General features: G+C 56.1%; 1 protein-coding gene across 7 annotated transcripts in view; it reads right to left on the minus strand.

Moving 5' to 3' along the window:
• MAD1L1 (mitotic arrest deficient 1 like 1) overlaps positions 1 to 24,402 on the minus strand; it is a 319,758-nt gene that overhangs the window by 260,298 nt on the left and 35,058 nt on the right. The window contains exon 1 of one of the 7 annotated variants that reach the window (XM_078074230.1): positions 17,501 to 17,535. The exons of the other annotated variants lie outside the window; for them this stretch is intronic. The gene's annotated coding sequence lies outside the window, so the exon portion shown is untranslated. Of the gene's footprint in view, positions 1 to 17,500; positions 17,536 to 24,402 lie in introns of those variants that run through there. 7 annotated transcript variants of the gene reach the window in all.

Raw genomic sequence — 24,402 nt, forward strand, 5'->3', positions numbered from 1 at the left:
CCTGAGCAACAGCCCCTCCCTGGGCCTACAGGAACCACTGGGCACAGGAGAGACTTCTTCCCGCGCTCCTCCCCAGACCAGATGACCATCTGTAAGGACCCTGTGCAAGACTGAAATCCAGCAACAGAAGGGCTTGAGCCAGCTTTGAATGCCAGGTCCCATTCTTCCTGGAAGCTTCCTCAAGCTTCCCAACCTCGGGGAGTTAAACATATGGGCATAAAAATAAAGAAATCTTTTCAAGCCAAGAGATATTTTCTTCTGAAACATTCTAGAGATATTCAAGTTGTTGTTTCTCTGTGTCAGTCAAAGGGGTACCCAAACGGTTACTAAGTCCGTGGGACGAGTTTAATGAAAACAAATCTACCAGACAGCCCGCACATCCACATCTGCCCCGCCCCAGACCTCGCTTCGTGGGGGAGGCAGGTGGGTGCCGCATCTTCCGGCCCAGCTCTATCTGCTCAGGCCTGAGCGGAGGGAAGGGCCCAGGGAGAGGACCCATCAGCAGGTGGCCACTGAGTCTCTAGGGGTTCTCAGTGACCGAGGCGGCAGCTCTCACCGAGGGCAGGTGACCTACAGTTCCCTCCAAGTAGAAGCCTTCCAGAAATCTGGAGGCCAATCGGCAGAGTCAGGAGCACGTGACGCCAATTCAGAAACAAGCTTCGTGCCCTGAGGTCCAAATCAGCCCCCAAAAGCTAGGAGTCAGACAGTGCGCAGGCAGACTCGCTTTCCGCCGGGCTCGCCAATCTCCTCTGAAGTGAATTGAAATGAAACAATTTCATAATGAGGGAAAATTGGAACGTTTCAAATCAGGAGAAAAGCAAACTTAAAACGCACCGTGAGACACTCCATCCCACGGACGGCGGGGCCCCCGCGCCCCCTGGGAACCCCTCCCAGGCCAGTGCGCCCGCACACGCCCTCAGGGCCGGGCCGGGACTCCGACCTGGCTGTCCGCTCCCTCAGCACAAACGCTCAGACAGAAGCCGTCAGGCGCACAAGCGCGGTGCGACTTCTGGGCGGCCATCACGGGGCTGGCTCCACATTCGAATGAACCGAGCAGCAAACCGACTTCCCACCCCTCCCCCAGCGAGAGCACTGGCCACGCAAACACGGTCCACTCGCCGGAGGGGCAGGACGTCCGCAGCCTAGGTCACCGGAGCTCGTGCTGCCCCTCCCAGAGCGGCCGAGAGGACGGGCGTCCCCCGCACAAACCACAGCGCACAGCCCCACGGATCTGGCTGACACGCCTCGGCAGGCCCTCCAGCGGGCTGGTCCTTGGCCACGGTCCCAGCCCCCGAATCCCAGGTGCCACCATTCAGATGAGCCCCCCCTCCTCGCAGAGCAGGGACGTGGACTGCAGGGCCTGCCTCCCCCACGTGCCCAATTCCAGAAGAGGAGGCTGCGTGGCACGGCGCCCACCCCCGCCCGCCCCAGCTGGCCCGCAGCTGCCGTGGGCACGTCACCACAGCACAGCCCTTCCCTCGGTGGCCTGCGGGGCCCCACACCTGCGGCCCTGACCGGTCACTCCCGCCAGCACGAGGGCTCCGCTTCCCCGAGCAGCTCGAAGCACAGAAAACCAGCGGGCCACACTCAGGACTCTCCCACCCACCAGCTCATTCTCCCCTCAGAGACGGAGAAAAGGCGGGACATCTTTCAAGGAAGGAGACGGTGCGGGTTCGGTCACCGTCCAGACACCTGCAAGCTGACTCTCCAGCTCGACGGGGCTCCTCTGGCGTTATGTCCAAACCCCGAGGACCCAGGCCTGCTGCAGCGCGGCTGTCCGACCACCCTGCTGCACTCACTAAGCGCACGCGGGCACAGGAGGGGACGGGAGCCTTTACACCCGGTTTGTAAGGTACACGAGCCGACCCACGTAACTCGACAGGGGCAGGACGCGGGTGACAGAGACCGCGGCGTGTGACGTCTCACTGTGTAAATGAGGAACACGAGGTCCGACTTGAAATAAGTAATCAACACGTTAACCTGCCTGGGATTCTGCACACACCCTCAGTCCTGCAGGGCTGATCAAAAAGAAAATGTGTGAGAATTTAGTTAGAAACAGTGCATTTGGGGCAATGGTTCCGGAATGTTCTGTGTGAGAAAAAGGAGAGAGAGGTGGGTGGTGCAGTGTGTGGACACTCTAAAGCCAGAAGAAGGGGCACCTGGGTGGGTCAGTCGGTTAAGTGCCCAACTCTTGATTTCGGCTCAGGTCATGATCTCAGCTGCAGAGTCTGCTTGAGAGTCTCTCTCCCTCTGCCCCTGCTCCCGCTCGCACGGGTGTGCGCACGCGCACTCTCTCTCTCTCAAATAAATAAATATTTAAAAAATAAATAAAGCCAGGAAAGGGGAGAGCCAGGAGGAAGGGTCTGGACAGTGACCTGTCAGGAAGCAGCCACAGCACGCTCGGTTTACGTGAAAACACGCCCTAAGGACAGGGCGTGGGCAGTAATCGGACACTGAAGGACTCCAACGTTCACCAGGTCCCCTGGGGCGCGGCTGAGGTGCATCAGGGAGGCGTCTGCGGCAGCAGAGACAACAGCGTGCGTGAATCGCACATCCCGAGGTCCCTGCCGATCAGCTCCTTGGGGAGGAAAGCCAGGACAGCTTCCTGGTCTGGTGTTGTGGCTCCCGTGGCCTGGCTGTCCTGCCCCCACTGCCCCAAGGAGGCCCTGGCCACGGACAAGCTAAGACACGTAACCAAGAGGGGAGTCCGCACCTGCCAAAGGGCAACTGCTCTTCCAGGAATGCATCTCAAGGAAGCAACCACGTGGGGCACCAGGCGGCTCAGTCAGTGAAGCATCTGCCCTCGGCTCAGGTCATGGTCCCGGGGTCCTGGGACTGAGCCCCGCATCGGACTCCCTGCTTCGCAGGAAGTCTATTTCTCCCTCTCCCTCTGTCCTTCCCCTGCTCATGCGTGCTTTCTCTCTCAAATAAATAAAATCTTGAAAAAAAAAAAAAAAAAAAGGAAACCACCACACGTAGCTAATATGTGCAAATACATATTTGCGTCTCTGCTTTCGACTCTTTGATATATACCCAGAAACAGAACTGCTGGATCATCCCGCCCCTCAGTGTTCTGAGGAACAACGCCACTGTTGTTAATGTTAAAAAAAAAAAAAAGCTCAGTAACAGAAAATAAGTAGGTTCTCACGGCCCAGCGTGGGTACTATCTACCCCGGACACCTGAGGCCGAGCACAAGAGGTGGGCAGGTGGGTGCCGCAGCAGCAAAAGGCACAGGAGAACACGGGGCACACGCAGGGGACAGGGCAACAGGACACATGTGGTGCCACCACAGGGCGGGGTCGTCTGGAACGGGAAGAGCGGCCCATGTCCTCAGCAGTCACTCCGGTCCACCCACCTCTCGGTCCGCGGAATCGAAACCCCCCCAGGTGGGCCCAGGATCCGCAAACCAACTCCCCAGTGTTTCTTAGGCACAACTCAGAACCACTGGTCATTTACAGAAAAAGCAGGGCAATCTAAGCGGTAAGACAGTCCTACAGACGCCGTAGGGCAAGTCACCAAACAGGTTATGCCATCAAGAAAACCGCCCACTGGACACTTGACAAAGAAAACGTTCTCTGAGGTTCTCTGTCAATTTGACGGGCCAACATTAGATTCCAGAATTTGGTCCAAAGGTAAAAGAATCCCAGAAGACAAGGCCGTGAACTCCCACGACCCTTACTTTGTGCCGTCACATGGCCGGTGGCCAGGCCCCTGTGCCGTCATCCACACTCGGGCTTCGTACCCTGGGGCACACGCATGATGCCCCGAGAACAGGAGGGGGGTGACAGGAGTATTTTGAAATGCCAACATATGTGGGTCTTCTGACAACAAAAACACGCACACTGAGAAAAGCAAAAGCAGAAAGCTGGATCGACTAGACTAATGACGCACCCGTGTGGACAGCAGGGAGAACACGTGTGGGAAGAAGCCAGACCCCCGTCACAGCGGCAGAGCCCTGTTTTTGTTCACCTTCCAAAGTTTCCAACACTTCTTGTGAGAACATCTGTCAAGTTTCTCTTAAACTCCGTTTGAGCGGTGGAACCTGGGAGCCACGGTGACCAGCGCTGACCCGTGAGGCCGCACATCCGGCGGGCTGGCTCAGAGCAGCCTGTGGGCCGAGCCCAAGGGCCCTCCGCCCTCCCAGCCCGGCGGCCGCAGGAAGACCACCGTGGGCTCCTGGGACCCACGCTCTCACGCTGGCGTCCTGGCTGCCCACAAAGGCTGCGCTAGGCGTGGGAGGCCACTCAGGCCTCCCCGGCTTCACAGCATGGGTCAGGGCCCCCGGGCTGGCTCTGCACAGCGCGTGGGGGCCCGAGACATGACCCGCCATTCCGGAGGCCCAGGCCCCTCTCCCCTGTGGCCAGGCCGATGGCGGCAAAGGAGGCAGACGCCTGCGTGTGTGCACAGGGTCATACGTCACATCTGTGTGCATTTCTCCACCCGCGCTCTCCAACTTACGCAGGGTCTGGGGACTGAGCACAGAGGACAGAAGACGAGGGCCCCGGAAGGCAGGGCGGGGGGCGCAGGCGGCACTGCGGGGGGCACAGGTGACACACACCAGGAGAGGAGGAGGCCCGCAGGACGGGGACAGGCAGCGCCCCACCTTCCTCCAGAAGCACCCCCTCTTCCACCCAAAGGGCCAGGTGAGTCTGGCAGGTGCTCGGGGAAAGAGGGCCGCGTCCCCAAAACCACACCAACAACTTCACAAGTCCAGGCTCAAAGAAAACACGCCAACGGCACAGGCGTGTAATTACAGAGCATGCTCTGAAAAGATTCACTGCAAATGGAGGCCCGGGGGGGCACCTCCAGGTCAGAGCCGAGACCAGCGGCGGCAATCAAAGGGACCTGTAACTTCTGATAAGAAGCGTGTTACGTGTCGGAGTACAAACATAAACTAGCAACAGCCCCACACAGCGCGCTGTGTGCGAAGAGCCACTGGAAAAGCCCAGCTGGAGAGGAGAAGCAGTGAGGCTGGCAGAAAACGGGGCTCGCCCGCGTGTGCTCAACGGGAGAAGGGCATCTGGAAGAGGCGGCGGCAGGAGACCCGGCGGGAGGAGCGCTGGGATCCAGCCACCCGTGGTGAGTGCCCAGTGCGAACGCGGGCCGCAGGTGGAGGAGCTGGGCCATCAGGAGGGATCACCGAACACTGCAGGCTCCGCAGCATCGGATCAGAGAGCAGAGGCCAAAGACGTTCACCAGGGGTGCTCTGGGCCTAGCTCGGCCTCTCGGCAAGCAGGACTCGCAGCCCAGAAACAGCACGGGAGCATCAATCCACCCCCAAACTTCCACTTCACACACGACGAGGTGGAAGGCCTTCAGAGGGCCTCCGGATCCTCGACTCAGAGATGACAGGAGTGACAGTTCCCAGCTGCTGCTAAAACCCTGGCTTCACCGCGAAGACTTTTAACTCTGACTGTGGGCTTTCAAGGGGGAAACGTCTTTTTGTTCGATCTGCAGCTGAATTTTGACTCCGACTCAGTTGCGTGCAGCCCAGCGGGAGCCTGGGGGAGTCACCCTGCCGGGTGACGCTCAAGAAAAGACAGTCCAGCCCAGCAGCAGCTATTCCGAGGCTCGTACGAGCAGGTGCTGGGGCTCCTGCCAAAGCCCAAAGGGCCGGTTCCATGAGATCCAGAGGACTCCAATTTCTCTGACGAAGCTCAAGCTCACTTCCAGGGAGCCATTCTCCCCAAGAACAAAGCCCACCGGGCCCAGGCTCCCAGGAGTGGCTTCGGCCAGGCAGGGGGACCTACAACAAGGGGACAAACCCCCCTGCAGAAAGTATGCAGAACCAGGACTGGAAAACGCTACACAGCAAAACCTGGCTTAAACCCAAAAGGAGGACAGACATTCACAACTGCAAGCCACAGGGCCAATGGGATGTCCCGTTAAATCAGGTTTTTCTTGATGACGGGGCACAGCTGTGGGGGGGAGGTGGGGCTGGGGTCAGGAGGGATGTCACCAAGCACTGAGTTAAGACAAAGCCTGGTATCTCTCCCAGGACGGGGAAAGCAGCTACTGTTTTCCTCAAGAAAAGGATGAATTCCCTGTGACATGGACATGGCCCAGGTTCTGATGGGGTCACCCTCAGGGGCTGTTCCTGCCGTACCCAGCCCTGCGGCTACAGAGCTGGAGATCAGACACTCCAGAGAAAGAGACCACTGATGGTCCCAAGGCCACAGGCACCCATGAAGGTCACCTGCCCCTCTCCCGTGATATGATGGCCACGTGGCAGACAGCGGCCATCCACACATCTTCTAAAGCTGCCTGTTTTCCCGGATAAACAGAGAACAAGTGTCCTTTCCCCACGCCCACAGGCCCACAGGGCAGCCCACGACCCAGCTGCAGCTGTCCCCCCAAGCAATCCGACGGTCGCACACGGAAACACGGTCACACTGCCTGACAAAGTACTGCCCATAGGCAACTCACCCTCAGGCCCCCCTGCCCAAGGGGAACGCCCCGGAGGGGTCTGCACGTCCCGTCCCCCTGCCCGCCGGGGCCTCAGCCCCCCTCCTCACTGCCCTCTGCCAGGAGCACGCCTCTGCACAGTATCCTTGCTCCCCGTCCCCAAATCCGCCCCACCCGTGCTCTCCCACCCCTCCCGGCCGGAGCTGGCTGCAAACCTCTGCACCGACACCCCTCGGCCTTCCCCGTCCTCCCAGGACAGCCCGCTCCTTCTCCAGCTCCCTCGTTGGCCTCTTCCTGCTGGATGCCTCTTGCCCCCCTCTTAACCCACCCTGTGTTCCCCACCCCCTCGCCCCGGGCCGGACCCCCAACAAGAGACTCTGGGTCCTGAGTTCCGGTGTCGCCCACCTGCCTCCTGGACGGCTCCTGGCTGGAGAGCACCTTCCTGGCTCCTCCCACCCCGTTCCTCTCCGGTTTCTCCATCCTGCCAGCCGCCATGACAAGCCCCAGGGTCCCGGGGGCCTTTCTCCAGGTCACTTTCACTCAGCCGCTGTGGCTTCAGCACAGCCCCACACACAGCCGCTCATCCTGGCTCTACTGTGACCATCCCGGTGGCCTCCTGGCCGGTCCCCTGCATCTCATACTTACCTCCAAGCATCAACTTGCAAGCCGGCAACCACAGCCAGCACTTTAAAATCTAAGTGAGGCCCCACACCTCGTGTCCAACGACGCAGCACATTCCCCCAACGACGCCAGGGTGATGCCAAAGCTGCCACCAGAGATTAGGAAGCCGGCACGGCCCAGCCTCCCACGTGCCAGAGGAGAATGCGAGCACTAGGCCACCTTCAGTATGAAAGCAACAAGACATCATCAAGCACGGCTGAGCTGGTTTACAGATGCGTAAGAAATGTCTAGAAGGACAAACGAGACAAAAACAGTGGCCTCTCGCAGGACAGGATGAAAACTGGGAGATTTTATACTATTCAGAAAACAATCGTGAAGCTTAGCGCTGTAGACTTACTAGTCATGGCCGTTTATACCGAAACCATTGCGGGCCGTCCACCAACGGTGTCCGGCGATGGGTACCAGGAAGACTGACCCGCATGCCAAGCGCGGCCGACACATACCAGCAGGAGGCTCCCCACATAAAACCACCAGGACCGTCACTGACCCCACACGGTGGTGGCCGGCTACAGCGAGGAGCCCGTGCCTCACACACGGGCGTCGCAAACACGGTAACTGGCACAGATGCACAGCCCCCCCCCAAGCTGCAGACTTCTTCAAAGGTGGGTCTCCTAATTTGAGTTCAACCTTACATTTCTTACAGACACCACAAATCATCATCCACGATTTTGGCTTTGTTTCCTCAACACGGACACCTGCAACCTTCCTAAATCTTCCGACGCCCCCCACCCCCGTCCACCTCTCCGTCGGTCGCTGTGTTCAGCAGCCATGTGCTACCAGTTCTCCTGGGAGGCTTTCCAAAGCGTTCAACGGTGTTTTCACGGGAACACAGCTTCCCTCACACATTTATACGTCATCAGCCCCCACGACACTGAACGAAGGAATCTCCGGTGTATGCACCGGCGGAGACAGGAGCTTCTCGGGCCCAGCGAGCACCCCGCGAGGGCCAGGCTCGCAGAGGCCGGCAAGTTCCAGACGGACGGCCACAAAGCACGGGGGCAGCAGTGCAGGCTCCGACGGGGCTCCCTCCAGGCTTTGGAGTAACTCGAGGGTGGAGACACAGTGTTCCTTAAAGAACGTTCCCACACGTGTTCCTTAAAGACGTGCTTTTCCACGTATAAAACACTTCCAACATTTACAAAATGAAAACGAGCACCCGCTGTGTTTCAGAGACAGACGGAGGCCACATGGCAGCTCGGCGGGTGGTGGCAGGAAGGGAAGGGACGAGGGGCGGGGGGGAACGTCGAGGAGGCCAGGACCCGCCGGAATAGGCCGGGGCTCGCCGGCGGCACACGTGCCCGCAGGTCCCTCCACAGGAACGAGTCTGTGGCTGGAATTCCGGCAGCTGCAGTCCGACCTCCCCTCTGTGGGGCCTGTGGCAGGAGACTCGGTCAGTGAGGTCAGGACTGTCGGGGTCGAGAGGCCCCTCCTTAAGTGACTGCAGCAGGACTACAGACTCCCCTGTGAGGGGACGGTCCACGGGGACAGCCCCAAGGACAGCAAACTTCTGGCCACAGTCAGCAGCGGCCACCTGACCGCGCCAGGCGAGGCACCAGATGCTGCCGTGCACCGGCCAGCGGCCTGGCTTAACCACTTCAGGAAAACGAGTTACACGAGTCCCCAGACTCATGTAAGTAAAACGAAAAAATTTCAAACTTACAGTTGCTGCCTTCAAATTTCTTCCCCCAGCTCAGGCAGGATTAAAAGGACTTCAAAGCAGCCCGGGTCCCAATTAAGCCAGTGTGACCACCCCAGGGATGCTAGAATATTCCTCTGACTAACAAGAGGCGCTCTTTGAACGGTCTGAGCTAAAAAAAGCTCTCAGAACCTTTCAAACAAATGCCACAATTTTCTCTCCCTGTTCCCTCAGTCCCTGGAAAACTTGATCTTTTGAACACTTTAAAAATTCAAAAAGGCAGCTGCATAGAGGCCCCAAAGACCACTTTCGCCAGGAGCTCGAACAGGGGTGGCAAGCCAGGGGCTCAGGCATAGCTGGACACGGGAAGGCACATCTGTCCCCTACGTGAGCACCGCAGGCAGTTTCGCAGGCTGGGAGGACGGCCGTCCTCTTGCACACCCGAGCGGTGTGCTTCGTGGAGTGCTCCTCCCGACAGCAGGAAGGCGGGGGCGGTGGGAGGCCGGGCTGGCCTCAGGGGAGGAATCACAGCTCACACAGCCAGGTGTGCTGCCACGGGCTGGGCACCCCGCCCCACAGGGGGAAGGTGAGCGAGGATGCGGCGGGAAGGTAGAGTGGGCGCGTGAGCCGAAGGGGACATCACGCTCATCTCCACCCCGTCCACGCATGCCATGACTCAGACACGCTGGGCCGCCGCTTCCGACTAGCTACTCCTGGCCACGACCCCTCCTGTTCAAGAATTACAAAACCCCAAACAATGAACTCAGCACCCCACCCCCACCCCGGCCCACGAGGCTTTCTTTCAGCAGACAGGCAGTGGATAGCAGGGCAAAGAAGGGAGAGTTAAAGACCAGGTCAGCTGTCTTGCGGGCGACAATCAAAGGCAACGCGGGAACAAAGGATGCTCCCAAACGAGAGTCCGCACCGGGAAGATGCTCTCTGAACCTGCCGAGCAACACAGGAGAAAAGGTCTCAGAACCGTGGAGAAGCAGCAGGCCTGTTGGCGGCCCAGGCCCAGGCAGTGGTCCCAGGAGGGACCCCGCATGGCTGTGAGGCCCCAGGCAGGTTACTATACCTTCCCGAACATGGGTCTACCCATCCTCAGGTGAGGAAGGGACCAGGAGAACAGGACCTCCTGTCCTGATCTAGGATTCTGTTTCCAAAAACAAAAGTGGCCTAAGGATCTGCTCGCTGTGATGACAGGAACAATGTGGAGAACCAGCCCAGTGAGGCCAGGTCCCCAGAGCGAGGGTGCACTGAATCCTGGGTCCCTGAGGCACAAACACAGGAGGGGAGGTGTGGGAGAGTGTGGACGGACCCCAGGTCCTGAGGGCCCAGGGCCGGGGCGTGCAGCCCCACGGCCGTGCTCGACACTCCGGGTTTTACTCCCAGGGGGATCACCAGCCCCTGGACGACCGCAGCAGGGGCACACAGTCCTACGTGTCCGTCCGTTTTAAAGAGAGATGGGTACCAAAAGTTTATCCTGCTGTTTGTAACAAGAACCAGAAATGACCCAAATCCCCCACCAGCAGGGCGATGACGGCGGCCACGGAGGGAGCGCTCTCAGCAAGGGGCACGAGGACACAGGACGTGTAGGGAAGGCCGTAACCCACACGCGTGGGACCACCACGTCTGTATACGGACCCTGAAAATCTAGGAAGATGAACAGGACTCCCTGGAGAGCAGTTACCTCCCAGTGCTGGGACCGTGAGGAACCGATTTCTAGCTACACGCGTATTTCACTGCTTTGTGAAGGACATTACTCGTGAAATACAGTTAAGAACGAAGTTCTACGCCAGCCTCGTTCTACTCTGTTGTCACAAAAAAACAAATATTTATGGAGATGAATTGTTATTTATCTGGAAAAAACATCTCCTCCCTACTGATAGCGCCAAGGAACACAGACGTCCCCACGGCAGGCACCCGCCTGTGCCCACAGCGGCCCAGCACGGGCTGGGCGCCGCGACCCACGACAGGACAGACCAGCACCACACAAGGACACGGAGCAACAAGCAGCTGGTCCGGGAGCCACACCGGGGAGGTGAGAGTTTGGGGTGCAGAGGGGCTCGTGGAAGCCTCTGTGAGAAGACAGGTCTCAGGCGAAGCCTAAATGATAAGCAAGTGTCCTCCCAGAGAAGAGGGCGTGGGGCTCGGGCACTCAGGCCACAGGGACTCCGGGCCGAGGCCGGGGAGCTCTGGCCACAACTCCCTGACCTCACGGGATCCAGCAGCGCCAACAGCAGCTCGTTCCAGCCACAGGGAGAGGCCACGGAGGGAAACTGGGGCCCACCTCCTGGGTGTCACAGAGGCGTCACTGGGTGAACAAAGCCAGCCTGATGTCCGGCCCCAAGCAGCATCTGAGGGACGGCAGCCGCTGGGTGCCCTGACCACCTACAGAATGCTGCAGGGGCGGTCGCTGGCGCCCCGGACAGCCCGGGAAGGGCCACAGAGGCAGAGAAGGCTCGGAGGCAGAGCCCAGGGCCAAGGGGCGCCTGTGGGCCGAGCTTGGTCGCAGGGTCAGGTGCTCAGAGCTTCACTGGGAGCCCTTGGGAGGCTGCAGCAAAGAAGGCTCTAGAAAAGGCCAGAGTGGAGACAGGAGCCGCAAGTTGGCTGAAGAGGTTTAAACCGTGTGGCAGCAGGGCTGGAGCACCGAGGAAAGTGCTCTGGAGGGGCGGGAAGTAGGGAGGTGGCAACAGACGACAAGAGCCAGCAGTCCAGGCTGGGTGCAGAGCAGCAAGGGTGTCATTCCCAGAGATGGGGCATGGGCCGGACGCTCGGGCACAGAGGCAGAAGCAGAGGCGTGGGTCTCCCGCCCCAGGGCGGTCCCCCCGCGACAATCCCGAGGCCTCAGCTGGAACAGGGAACCTGCCAGCACAGGCCCGACTGAGCACTGCGCCCAGAGGGCCCGGTTCTCCGGGCTGCTGCAGCCGAGGCTGGCCCAGACGAGGGAAGGGGAGAGGGTTCGGACAATCCCAGCGTTAAGCTGAGGGGCGGCGGTGACACATACAACACCAGGCTGACCGACCCTCCTAGGTCACCACCCCACCATACAGCTCCCAGCACAGTGACGGGGGCCAAATGGTCGCCTGAGGTCACAGCCGCAGGACGCAGCCCCGGAACCGGCACCAGGCTGGAAGGACCGTCTGGGCCCGGGGAGCCAGAACCACACACGTGTGCACACACACCCACAAACATACTACAAGTTCGCGCCCGGAGCTGCTGGTGACAGGTGTGATCCACGCGGGCCACAGAACCCACCGGAGGGCACAGCAGGTGGCCCGCTGCTGGGTCACTCCTCTGGGCCTCTAGGAAGAGTCCCTCCCACCTCCCCCAGTGCCCCCGCCAAGAGCAGGCCCACGGAACAGGCCATGAACGGGAGTCCCAGGATGCCCGCAGAGACCACGTGTGGGACCGGGCATTTTCAGCAGACACGCTGCTGGGCCAGGGCCCCAGGAGGCTCCGGGGTCCGAAACCCCAGCACCGCAGCCAGTGCTCACCGCGTCACAGGGACAGACACCACACGGAAGCACAGCGGCACCACTCGTGTGGGTGCCTCAGACACCACGCCGGCAGGAAGGGCGGGCGATGTCACTGCCGGCCCGCTCCCGGGAGGGACAGCAGGGTCTGTGCTGGGGGCAGGTCCTACCTCCTGACCGAGGAGCCTTCTCTCAGCACATTTTCCTCGGCCCAGCTGTCCCTGAAGCAGCAAACAGATGCGGAGGTGCCCGCGCTCGCCACCTTCTTCCAGGACAGTACCAGACGCCAGTCAGCCCGCCAGCCGCGCAGGGTGACCACGATGGACGGGAGCCTGCAGGAAGGCTCATCGTGGGCCCTGGCCTGTGTCTCTCAAATGCCTGCAGGCCCCGAGTGGGGACAGGGCTGTGTTCCATACCCTGAGTGAGGAACCCACATGGACCGGGCAACCCCAGGGGCAGATTCTGGGGCAGAACGGCATTTCCTCTTATTGTCCCAACAGCCCAGTCCCGCGCCTGGCTTCACACCCTGCTCGCCTGCCTCCTGGATCATTCTCAGGGGAACCCCTTCTCCCATTTATAAAGTACATTTACAGAAGCTATACAAAGTGTAAATAGTCAAACTGGAAGGTTATGAAAACTGGCAGCCCTCTGCCCCTTCCACTCTGTCTCCTGAAGCAAACGCTCTGAATTATCTGAACCAGTATATTCTCTAGGCGACACGCTTCTATTGCTACCTTGCTGGATTTCTTCCGTTTGGGGCATCATCTAAGACTTCCCGTGATGGACCACAACGATCCAACCTGCACACACATCACGCACTTCCCTCCCTCCCCAGACGCCAGCAATGACTCCTAGGTCCCGCCCCACCGACAGTCAGTGGCGACCCCAGACGACGGGTCAACACTGTTCACACCGCGGCCACGCAGGACACCGAGCCCTTCCCACATCCCGTACTGCTTTGTGTTCTCCCTCACTTGCTCAGTTTTCAGGGCACCTGTGTCTAATCCCACCCTGAGCTCTCTGAACCCACATCCCCTCCCCAGACGAGCAGACGCAGGCGGCGGCCCATCAGCCCCCTGCAGGAAGAAACTTTCCCAGACCCTCCTCCCCGCGCAGCCTTCTTCACACCTCAGACTCCCTCCGGCTCCGGCCACCAGTTCCCTGGGCCCCACACCCAAATCCTCACTTTCTCCTTGTTTTCTGATAAAATGCATCCTCCAACAGCTTTCTGGAAAAGGATGTGACAGGATATGGTTTCTGAGATTCTGCAAATCCCAAAATACCTTCGGTAGGCCCCCGCACTGGACTGTCAGTGTGACTGGGAACAGAATTCCAGGAGGAAAACTATTTTCCTGCCAAGTCCAGGATGCACGTGCTCTGTCAGATTCCAGTGCCGCTGTCAGGAGCCCCAAACCATTCTGATCCCCAATTTGTAGGTAACGTACTTCCAGCCTGTGGAAGGCTGGCGGGACGGCCTCTCGGCGCGAACGCTCCAGCGAGGGCGCAACCAGCACCCCTGGGCCGGGCACCGCTCTAAGCGCTCCTTGCATCCGAATATGGTCCACAAGCGCCGGCCCTCGGCATGATCTTCTCGCTTGCACTTGCTGTCCCTTTGTTCTTTCTGGGACATTTCCTCAACTTTTCCAACCCTTGCAGTGATTGCTTCTCACCCCCGCTCCCACAGTTCCGATGGCCCACAGCTGCTCCTGTTCACTGCGTGCTCTTTGCACAGAGCCTTTCCTTCTTCCAGGTTAAAGCGTCCACTCTCCTCGGAGGACGTCTGCGAGAAGCCTTCTCTTTGCTCGGTCTGCATTTCCTCAGTTGCTCCGACCCACGTGCTGTTCTGGTCCCGTCTTCCAGGTTGGAGCCTCGGCCCAGACGCTGCGTGCGTTGGGGGAGGGGCTGGGACACGCAGGCGCTGGGTCCCTCGCGGCTCGGGAACCAGGGGGCGCCAAGGCCAGCCACCTCGGCCCCAGTTCTGCCCAAGCGCACTGGATCCCGCGCTCTGGGAGGCACCCCACCCCCAAAAACAGGCCCTGGCTGGGCATCCACACATCAACGCCCTCCCTGTGCCATGCGGAGGGCGGGCAGCCGACCCCACTGCCCGGAGGAGGAGGACGGGGGCTCTGCCGGCCTCTGAAGATGGCTTCCGGGGACCGTCCTCCTCTGCGTCGGTCACCGCCAGGCCAGGCACAGGGCGTGCAGCTGCGTGCTCCCTGGACATGCGGGGGCGTACGTCCAGCTGGCCTGCCTTCACGGCTGCCGACTGGCACTCTCTTCTCTCTCGGGTGGGCTGTGGCGGTCGGCTCTGCCACGCTAGTCCAGCCTCCCGACGCAGCGCTGTCATTCCTCCCACCTTGTCCCCGTTCTCCGGGCTCTGCCTCTCACACGGTCTTCGCTGCCCGACATCAGGCCTCGGAAGGAGACAGGCAGACAATGTCCACATGCCTCCTCTGGCGCCATCGCCGCCCTCCGTAGCCCAGCCCGCACAGCTGCAGTCAGCCGAGGGCCCCAGGCGGGCGGAACGGCAGCCCAGGTAAGGCGCACGGGGAGCCCGCGAACTCGGGGGTGCCGCCCGGGAGGAGCTGGGCCGTCGGCAGCTGTCAGCCCTGGCTGTGCCCGCAGTCACCTGGAAGGCAGGGTAAATGCAAAGCAGGTTTTGAAAAGAGAGGAAATGAAGGGGAAAAACAGATGAAATAGAAAAAAATACCAGAGAATCAACAAAGTCAAAACTAGTTATTTAAAAAGGCTGATCAAGTTGACAGACATCCAGAGATGAAGGCACAAATCCGCAACATCGAGAAGGAAGAACAGAGTCATCACTACAGATCCTGCACACTCTATGAAAATTAACCCACAATTCTACCCTCCAGCTCCATCCGTGCGGTCGCAAAGCGCAAGATTTCCTCCTCTTTACGGCTGAGGAACGTTCTGTATGCATCCACCTGTCAGCGGGCACAGTTTGGCTCCCGGACCCAATGCTGAGACAGACACTGGGGTGCCTGCATCCTCTCAAGCCAGTGTCTTCCTAGTTTTCTCTGGGCAAATACCCAGTAGCAGAGAAACAGTCTTAAATACAGAGAACTGGTGGTGGCCACAGAGGAGGTGGGCGGGGGAGGGAAACAGGTCAACGGGGACTAAGAGCGCACCTGTCTCCATGAGCACGCGTGATGCATCGCTACTGTGCACCCGGAAGTTACATGGCCCTGTACGCTGACTACACTAGGATACTTGACACGTCAGCACGCACACGTACGTGAGAAGCCGGAGGGCTGGCACCGTCGACGACACTGCTGAGACTGGCTGCCGCCGGCCAGAAGGACTGGCGTTGGGTTACTTCCTGGCCACACCGCCCCACCAGCACGGGTTACTTTCCGGGCGTGAAAGAGGCCTCCGCACACCAGAACGGCGGGCCATTTCACGGTCGCCTGTACCCTAGGAAATCTGCTCTCTCCTTCAACCTTTCTACATTTAAAAAATTAGCATCTATTAAAAAAAAAAAAAAACCCTACAACTAAAATCACACTGAGCAGTGAAAGAGTGTTTTCCCTGAAGACCGTGAACGAAAGCAAGCTATCGCCGTTGCTGCTCTAGAAGTTACTGGGGGCCCTCGCCGGTTAACAATCCAAGGGAAGGAAGAAAAGGCAGAGATCAAGAGGAAAAACTGAAACTGTCTTTATTTGCACACAGCACTATTATTCACATCGGAAATCCTACAGATTCTAAAAACTATTCACTGGCACTAAGAGTAAATTTAGCAGACTGCAAGTCAAGGTACAAAAAACTATATTATGTTTCTTACACACTGACTAGCAGCAAATATTGGAAAGTAACATTTTTAAAAGGTCTATTCAAAATAGCACCAGAACTATAAAACATTTAGGCTTCAATTCGCACAAGGCATGCAAAGTCTCTTCGTAGAAAGAAACACCCTGGAAATAAGTGTTCAGTGAGTTTCGTGGCGAGAGCTGTCCAACCGGAAGAATCCTTCAGCGTGAATCTGAGTTCCACGTTGGGGAAGGACTCCAGAAGCCACAGGCTCCCACGGAAGCCCGTGGGGACCTGCCCGTGCCCCTGCGGCCCGTGAAGCTCTCTCCCCAGGAGAGACACTCATCACAACTCCCTTCCACGTGCGCCGAGCCACAGCGGCGCCTCGCCCCGCGAGTCCAGCACCGTCCAGGCCGCAGAGGCCAGACGTGACCGTGGACTTCCACAAAAGTAAAGACGGTGGGGCTCCGCTCCACACTTACAGAATCTCTTCATTTGGTGGTCTCTGGTACATTCCCAGAAAATTCTGTCACCTGAAGGAGGTGTTCTCTCTGTAACCATCATGCTCACCCATTCTGATGAGTCCGATATTAACACCCGCTGACTTCTCTGAAAACTCATTATGCTGACTCGTCTCATTTTTTAACAACGCCTTTTCATCTCGGCCACAGAACCAAGCCAACGTCCTCCTCTGCTGCATGAGTCTTACTTATGATAACCTCAGCCGCCATTTCACAGTGAGAATTACCGGTAATAAGTTAGCCAGAGTCATGAACCGTCTGTCCTCTGTGGACAGCTCTGTCTCCCTCCGAGGCCGGCCTGGAAGCCGTAGGTGCGCCCGGGCCAGGGCTCACGTCTCCCGCAGAGGAGGACAGTCTCGGGCTCCCGGAGAAGCAGCGAGCCAGGCATCGTCCCCCTCCTCCCCTGGCCCCTCGCGCGCAGACGCAGACGCACGGCAGAGGCTATGAGGTGGCATCTGCAGACCATCGGGAAACTGTGTCAGGATTTCCTCACTTGTAGTCAAGAGCAGATGACTTCAGACTTCAGCTAACCCATAATGTCACAGGGTAAGAACTACTTACACACAACTAATGAACCAAAGAGGGACACTTTATCGAGCTTATTTGTGGATGTTGGTTGAAAGTTCTACTTTCTTGGTTCCTTTGTAAGCTTTCTAACCTGCAACAACTTAGTGACCCTGGCTTTGATAAGAAATGAAGTTTGCAAACACTATCCTACCCTCCTTGCCCTCCCAGATTCGGGAATTGTGACGGAGCCTTCTTACTTCTCCCGGCAGTCCGGGTCCTTGGGCGGTTCTACAAGAACGTCTCTGCTTTTCGAAGAGCACAGAACTGCACCAGCCGACAACCAGCACCCTGCCTGGAGCGTCTCTGTCTGACGACAACTCTCAGGACAGCAGAGCACGGCCAACCACTTGTCAGGGTCAGAGGATGACTGTACCTCGACAGGCAATGCCAACAAGCCCCAGGAACACAACCCGGTCCCCCGCTCTCAGGTCGTAAGGCCACTCACAAGAATGACAGGGAACTCAGGATATCGAGGGGGGCCTCGAGGAAAGAGGAGTTCAGCCAAATTTATAGGTATGGCAGGTGAAATCTGGTGGAGAGAATGTCCTAGGCTCGGTTTCCCAACCTGCAGAGAGCAAAAGAAAGCCATAAACGTCCAATCTGAGATTTCTTACCTAAGTTTCCGTAGAAGTTAACTTTATGCCCGGTTACAACCGCAGGGCTCTAGGGCCCTGCAAGACCAGAGAGAAGGCCTCCGTGTTATACTAATACTCTGAGTATACTCTGTAATACTCTGAGTACTAGTATAACCCACATCAACTATCAGGCTGAGCCTAACGACACCAGCCTGAAAGAATCTGCTTTCTTTGAGACTGCTATCGTCACAAAGAGGGAGGCAAACCCTCAGTGAGAACAGGGAAAAAGGGAACTTGGTATCCGTTCTCACTACCCCTCAAGGCTTTTTCTCATTCCCGTCATCTTTGAGCTATGGTACAAACTGGTAAAAGTGGAAGAAAACAGACAGTAACACAAATACCACCCCCAGAAATATGCCTTCTATCCTGTGAACACGGCTGCTTCCCGCGTCTGGCTTCCTGGTGCCAATTAATCCGTTTCCTACCACTGCAGCTTCAAAACACAGACCAAGCAACACCCGCGGTGTGCCCTTTATGGAGTGGGGGACGGACAGCAGCACGTTCCAGCGCCATCCACCCCCACCGCCTGGCTCCCGGCACTGCTACGCTCTCGAATACGCACTGGGACCACAGCTGAACCCGTTTGTTTTCCAAATTTGCTGTAATGAGATCCCACTTCGAAAATAAATAGATGGTACTTTAAATTCTCCTTTGGACCATTTTTGAGACCTATTGGTTCCTCCTTCAATTAATACTTGACACCTCTAGATGAATAAATACAACCTATAAGATCCCTCTACTTAAAATTACGAAACACTGCTGCAAAAAATGAAATGAATGGAGAGATATACCACGAACTGCAAGGGTCAATGTCGTTAGACATCAATTCTTTCCAAATTGGTCCATAAACTCACACAAACTCAATAAAAAATCACAACAGGGTTTTTTGCAGATGCTAATGATCTACCTCTAAAACGTACACTGAAAAGCAACAGAAACTTGAACAGCTAACAATCTTAAGACAGGAAAACAGGGTTGCCTGGGTGGCTCAGCTGGTTGAGCGTCCGACTCTTGATCTCAGTTCAGGTCTTGATCTCAAGGTTGTGAGTTCAAGCCCCACACTGGGCTCCATGCTGGGCGTGGTGCCTACTTGGAAAAAAAAAAAAAGAGAAAGGAAAACAAACGTAGAAGACCTACACTGCTCACCTCAAGACTGAGCATGGAGCCACAGCAATCAAGAACGGAGGCCAGACACAGACCGCCGCGAGCACACCGCGTTTATCCGCTCGCAGGAACAACGGTACAGGAAAAGAAGTGACTTCTCCAAAACCAGTGTTCAACGTGATCAAAGTAGGGGTTAAAAAACAGAACCCTGGCTCTAGCCTCAGGCTGCACGTGAGATGGATCACACAGCCACACATAAAAGATTAGAACAGAAGGCTTCCAGAAAAAAGCACAGGAAAATTAATTTTCAAGCACGAAGTGGCAGAACACTCCTTAAAGCACAAAAACCACTCACCATAAAGGGAAAAGCGTGATAAACTGGATTTCATGGAAATCCACGACCACCGAGTGTACGCTAAGACGTCAGAGACGTGATGGCCGTGGTTGACCATGACTATTTCCAAACGAGAAGGGCCTGACGAGGTTCCGTCGTGACAGTCACACAGCTGACCAGGAAAGCGGGCTGTCCACGTGGCGGCCAACGACAGGAAGGCGATGAGAGACCAGACAATGTCTCAGGATGACCATCTTCACGAGGTTGTTCAGAACCCGCGTGAGGAAACACCCGACGTGTGAGATGCCACACTCGGCCCTCGGCCCTGAGAGCTCTGTGCGCGCGTGCGCGTCTGTTAGCGCCTCCTGCGCAGGTAGCCGCCCGCTTCCCCCCCGGGCCTGTGCCTTCCGTGCCCCCCCCCCCAGCGCTGACAGGGGCGCGGTGCTGAGGAGGTGCAAGCGCTCCCCTCTCCACCCTCCCTCCTCCCTTCCGCCCCGACAGCCACAGGTCCTGTCCTCCCGCGCGGGCTCTCCCTTCCGACTGCTCAGATCCGCGGCCGGGCTTATCTGAGGCACTTTCCCTTCAGTTACGGTACTTTCCAACTGCCGAACTCCTCCGTGGTCCCTGTGGAAAATTTCCGTATATTAACGTTCTCTATTTCCACTGATCGTTCTCCTGTGTTTGAGAGACGCTTTCTTGTTTCCCTGCGTGTCTCACAACTGTTGAGAACGGACACTTCAAATGCGATCACGTGGCAGCTGAGCGCCACAAGCCCCGCCCACGGGGGCTGCCGCTGGCTGCGGCGTATTTCACTGTTGGCGTGTTCCGTGACTCCTCTCCACTACTCCTGTCACGTCTGTCCCTTTGCTGTGTGCAGCAGCCAAGTCTGCTCAGCTTGGCCACAGGACAGCCACGGTCACAGAGGCAGGCGGGTCCACGCGCTGGGGAGGAAGTGAGGAAGCTGAAGCCCCCGGCGCGGCGGGCGGGGAGTGAAAACAGTCTGGCAGCTCCTCACAAAGGGAAAGAACTACCCTATGACCCAGCACCTCCGTTCTAGGTATTTACGCAAGACGACTGGAAACACACATCCACACAGAAACCCGTACGAGAGTGCTCAGAGCACCAGCACTCACAACAGCCCAAACTGGAAACAACCCTAACCTCTATCGACTGATGAGTGGAAAGACAAAATGTGGTCCAGTCACCAAGGACAGAGACGTGCTACAACACGGATGAACCCCGCAAAGACAAGGCCGAGAGAGAGCAGCCGACGCAGGACTCCACCCCTCTGAGCCATCCAGGGCAGGCAGACCCGCGGTCGCGGAGGCCGGGAAGGGAGAGAGGGCCGCGGCTCCTGAGAGCTACAGCATTCCTTCTGAGGGTCCTGAAAACGGTTCTGGAATCAGGGGCTACAGCGGCACGATCCTGAGAACACCCGGAGCAGCACTGAGTCATGCTCTTTTATACGGTCAGTGTTACGGAACATAAATTCTATTTCAACAATTAAACAAAAAGCCAAGCCATGGACTAGGCAAAAATACTGGCAAGCGATATACAGTCGGCCCTTGAACAGCGCTGCTGTGAGGGTCCCCTCACTCGCACATTTTCTTCAATACTTACGGTACAGTGCTGTAAATGAACTTCCTCTTCTTTAAGATTTTCTTAGTAACATATTCTTTTCTCCAGCTCACTTTATTGTAAGAATGCAGCATAGAATTTATATAACATATGAAGTGTGGTCATCAACTATGTTATCAGTAAGGCTTCTGCTCAAGAGCAGACAGTCAGTAGTTAAGTTTTGGGGGAGTCAAAATTACGTGTGGATTTTTCACTGGGGGGCGTCGGCACCCCTAGCTCCGCACGTTTCGGGGGTCGACCCCCACGGCAGACCAAGCTGGGTGGCTGTGACATGGCTGACAGCAGTCACTCAGGCCTGGCGTCCAGCACACAGTTCTCACGAGTGAGCGCAACACGCTTCTCGCTTCTCGGAAAGCCACCAAGAGCACTTGCTGCCAGTGATCTGAAGCTTCCAGATACAAATGGGGATCTTTAAAAATTTGTATCTGCCACCATGAGCTTCACAACAACTTCCTATTTTGTAAAGACTTTTCAGCATCTGTTGGTGATGTGATTTTCTTTTTACAACACACAATAAACACGGTAACGTTTAGAAGATCCTCATGACTCCATGAACCGGTATTTCTCAAATGACCCCTGTATGGTGTTCCATAACCACGCATGGATAACACGTCCACTCAAAGAACAAGACAGACCAGTGCACAGAACAACGGGTTGAGAAATCACCAGTGGGGCTTCAGGTTCCGCACTGCAGCGGGCCTCTGACAAACCATCCCTTGCAGAAGACCTCAAATTGCTAGGATGACGATACAAGCCAAAGTAATCTACAAATTCAGTGCAGTCTTTATCAAAGTTCCAATAATGTTTTTTGCAGAAACAAAAAAGTCAATCTTAAAATTTGTGTGAAATCTCAAGGGACCCAGAATAGTCAAAACAATATTGGGAGAAGGGGCAGGGCTCACACTTTCTGATTTGACAGCTTATCACAAAGCACAATTATCGAAACAAAGTGGCATAAAAAGCAGACAGGCACGCTCTGCACACTCGTGGAACAGAACAGGGACCCAGAAATAAACCCTTGCACATCCGGGTCAAATGATTTTCAACAGGGTGCCAAGACCATTCAGTGGGGAAAGGCGCTGGGACACTGGACTTCCACAGGAAAGGAAGGGTTCCGGACCCCTACTGCAGAGCAGGTACAAAAATAAATTCAAAATGGATCACAGGCCTCCACGTAAAAGCTTAAACAGTAAGACTTAGAAGGAAACACAGGGGGGATGCTTGCAGACCCTGGGCTTGGCAAGGACTTCTTGGGGATGACATCAAAGCACAGGTAACAAAGAGAAACAGAGAAGTTGGACTCAGGCAAAATTTAACACTTCTGTATGTAGGACACTAGCAGGAGAGCAGAGGGGATAAAGTACCTGCAGACCCCAGGATCTGATAAGGTCTACCACCCAGAACACACAAAGAATCCTCACAACTCAGCATCAAGAAAACCCGAGAAAGACATGACAAAGGACCGAACAGACATGTCCTCAAAGACGCACGAACAGCCAACAAGCACATGAAAAGACGCTCAGCATCACTCAGCACTAGGAACCTGGAGATCAAAACCACAATGAGATACCACTTCACACCCATTAGGGTGCTTACCATCAAAATAAACCAAAAAAATAACAAAAAAGTGAAATAAGCAAAAGCAAACAAATAGGTGTTGGCAAGAAGATAGAGAATTGGAACCTGTGCTCTGCTGGTGGGAATGTAAAATGGGGCAGAAACTGAGGAACTCAATCTGGTGATCTGTCAAAAAAGTAACACAGAATTACCACAGGATCTGGCAATTCCACTGCTGGGTACAAACCCGAAGAACTGGCAGCGGAGTCTGGAAGAGGCGTCTGTACACCACGTTCAAAGCCGCATTATTCACAAGAGCCAAAAGGTGGAAGGAAGCAACCCAAGTGTCCACTGTCAGAGGAACAAACAAGCTGTGGTCTACGCACAAGGGATGAATTCTTCAGCCTTAACAAGGAAGGAGACTCTGGCACCGCGACCACTGGGGTGAACCGTGAAGACAGCAGGCTCAGTACAATAAGCCAGTGACTAAAGGACAAACACTGTGTGAGGACCTGTGCGAGGTCCCCAGAGTCGTCCAAGTCACGGGACAGAGAGCAGACGGTGGTGCCGGGGGCCGGACGCAGGGAAGGGGAGCGAGGGTTTCACGGGCACAGAGTTCGGGTTTGGGAAGAGGAGAAAGTCCTGGAGACGGTGGTGATGGTTGCACAACAATGTGAATGCCGGAGAACCGTAGGCTTTCAAATGCTTACCACGGTACGTTTTATGTTATGCATATTTTACCACAATAAAAAAAAGAAGAAAAAAAAACTATAACTTGTTTGGGAATTGTAGCAAAGAAGAACATCCACAACTATCTTAAAACCCTGTTACCTTACGCCCCCCATGACTGTGGGCTCGCAGGTGCTTGGGCACACCGGGGACAGGACGTACCCTCGTGCGGCCCCAGCTAAGGACTGCCCGGGGCTAACAGCGGATGTACGTGTAGCAAACACATACAGTTACGTTAACTAGAAAATACATAGCATCTTAACTACAAAATCGTTCTACAAACTTATAAAAGCATAAGGAATATAATCATATACTACATATATATGTATATCCTTCCCCCCAGCGACCCCAAAGAAATACCTAAGTGCACACAGACAAGGTTATTCATTACAGCATTATTTACAATTGCCAAGTATCAGAAACGACCTAAATATCTAAGCACAGGAGATTGGCTGGATAAACTGGTGCCCGCACACAAGGGAGTTCTAGGTCACTACAAAAAGAGAGAAGAATATCGATATAAACTGATCGTGCAGTGACTTTCGAGAGATATCATTACACGGAACAAGCAAAGTACCAAAGAGTATACACAGCAATGCTACCTTTTGTGTGACAGAAGGGAAAAAGAAAACATACATATTCCTATTCGTTATAAAAAGTAACACAAGAAGGATACACCAAGAAAAATAAATAAAATAGGTTACTTCCAAGGGAAGGGAAGACTGGAACAGGATGGGTACAGGATGGAAAACACTTCTTTGGATTTGCCTCTGTGTATATTTTTGACGGTCTAAAACATTATTAATGTTCTGTACATTCAAAAAATCAAATTAAATAAGAATGGAAATGAAAAAATAGCTACAGATAAAAGGCAAATTGAGAAAGTAACCCTTACTGAGGCTTCAAATGAGTATAATAACCACTCAGGAGTAAAAAAGAGGGAAGGAGAGGAAGGAGAGGAAGGGGGGAGGGAGGGAACAGAGGAGGAAGGAGCAGATGGAGGGAGGAGGGGGGAGCAGAGGAGGGGGAGGAGGGGAGTAGAGGGGGGAGTGGGAGGAGGAGTGGGAAGGAGAAGAGTGAAGAGGAGGAGGAGAGGGGGAGGGAGGGAGCAGAAGAGGGAGGAGAGGAGGAGGAGAGGGAGGAGAAGGAGAGAGGGAGCAGAGGAGGGGGAAGGAGGGGGGAGAGGAGAAGGGGAGGAGGGAGCAGAGGAGGGGGGAGAGGAGGAGGAGAGGGAAGAGGGGGAAAGAGGGAGCAGAGGAGGGGGAGACGAGGAGAGGGAGGAGGGGGAGAGAGGTAGCAGAGGAGGGGGAGAGGACAGGGGAGGGGGGAGAGGAGAAGGGGAGGAGGGGG

Source organism: Halichoerus grypus, chromosome 6 (assembly GCF_964656455.1).
Source record: "Halichoerus grypus chromosome 6, mHalGry1.hap1.1, whole genome shotgun sequence".
NCBI lineage: Eukaryota > Metazoa > Chordata > Mammalia > Carnivora > Phocidae > Halichoerus > Halichoerus grypus.